Here is a 1,805-nt window from a genome sequence, read left to right as displayed (position 1 = left end):
TCTAATTACTGCACTGAACCCATAGGGGTTCTCCACTTCCTTCCTTGCGCGATTTCCTTTCCTCCCCAAGGTAATGCTCCATAACCAACTATTTCCTCTGCCACTGTGAAGACCCTATCTTCACCAATTCTATTACTCCCGCTACTTCCAGTACGGGTCATCATCGCCAGTATCCACTGGGCATTTCTTTCTACTACAATTTGGTGTCGAGCACCACACGATCAACTAACTGAATTCCACCATACGTTGCATACTTGCACTGCCACTGACTGGCAATTCTGCTATTCCTCATCTGACTTCCTGATGAACTGAGACCGCCCTGGTCCCCACCAAGCTATCAATACCTGGATTACCGGCTCCTACCGGTCAGCGACTTTCGAAGGAACTTCGACCACCTATAACTGCTCAATCTATCATGCCATTCAAGCGCTACTATTCTGGGGTCCTCGATCCCCTATCTTGACACTAAGGTCCTTGCCAGGTCCCACCTGTGCTGCTAAAACTCACGGGCCTCGCCCACGGGTCCCACCCGCCTCTAACCTCCTAGTCCTACTAGTCTAACCGCTCTCGCTCGGGCCTCGCCCACGAGTCTCACTCAACAATACTACTAAGCAACCCTACTCTCAGGTCTCACCTACACTGCTAATCTCATACAGGCCTCGCCCACGGGTCTCACCCAACTATATTCCGGAGCAGCCTCTCCCAAGGTCTCACCTCTCTAGTGCTATACAGGGAAACTCCCTATCATTCTCATCCACTACCCATTCCTGATCCCTACCTGATCACTAGGAGATAAGGGCCTCGCCCCAACTCCGCTAACGAAGCTACTAAGGAATGCTACGGCTTACCCGTAGTCTTACATCACCATCCATTGCTGACTGCTAGTGAATGCTACAGCTGCCCCATAGCCTTACAATACTTCCACCACTGACTGCTAGAACAAAGGCACCCACGTGCCATAAGCTCTCTAGATCCTCATTCCGACTTCCTCGAGTCCTTCGGGCGATCCACAACCCGAATTCCCAACTACGCACTAACCATTACCATCACACGCACTAACTGATGGGGAGTTTCTCAAACTCCCAACCCTGAATCCTCAATCCATCAAACGCTGAACTACTTCTTTTCCTTCTCGGAGGTCACATACTCATTCTAGGTCTGCGTGCTCCTACCTGGGCACACTTGGAGGGTTCTCCCCCACTTCGATCCCGCTTACCCCTTGATGCTCAATACTTCCCAAAAGAGATCCCGATCTTAGTTGCCATTCCATAATCCATCTGCTAAGGAACCCAAGCCTGCCATGGTTAGGGATCTAACCATTCCCTTTCTAACGCCGTGCCACTCCGAACTAGCGAGACGTACCAATTCCCTTCCAAGCATGCTACAATTACTGCATCCTTTAAAACCTTCTTTCATAGAGCACATCCCCTAACTACCATACAAATAACCAAGGTATGCAGATGGCATATAACATAATCATAAGCAAGCCACACCATAATACAATACTCATACCAAAATTGATGCAGAACCATAACAATATAATCATGCACAAATAAAGGAACTGAAAACGGAAGTCACATACCTGTAATGTCCGGCGCTGCTCGCGTCTCCAAGGTAGTCATCTGAAAAGCCCTGCTCGCTGCTGCAGGCGCCTCTACCTGGCCCTGACGGCCATCCGTGATCCTTAAGGTTACAGGGGCGGGTGCCATCACCCGTCCTGCCGAAAGCAAACTGGGACACTGGTCCTTCTTGTGGCCCCGCTGGGTGCAGTGAAAACATATCAAGTTTGATCCCTGCGTGATGGT

The sequence above is a fragment of the Lactuca serriola genome, chromosome 8 (genome assembly GCF_051521515.1).
Source record: "Lactuca serriola cultivar US96UC23 chromosome 8, Lser_US96UC23_V15, whole genome shotgun sequence".
In the NCBI taxonomy this organism is placed as follows: Eukaryota; Viridiplantae; Streptophyta; class Magnoliopsida; order Asterales; family Asteraceae; genus Lactuca; species Lactuca serriola.
This window is presented reverse-complemented; position numbering follows the sequence as displayed.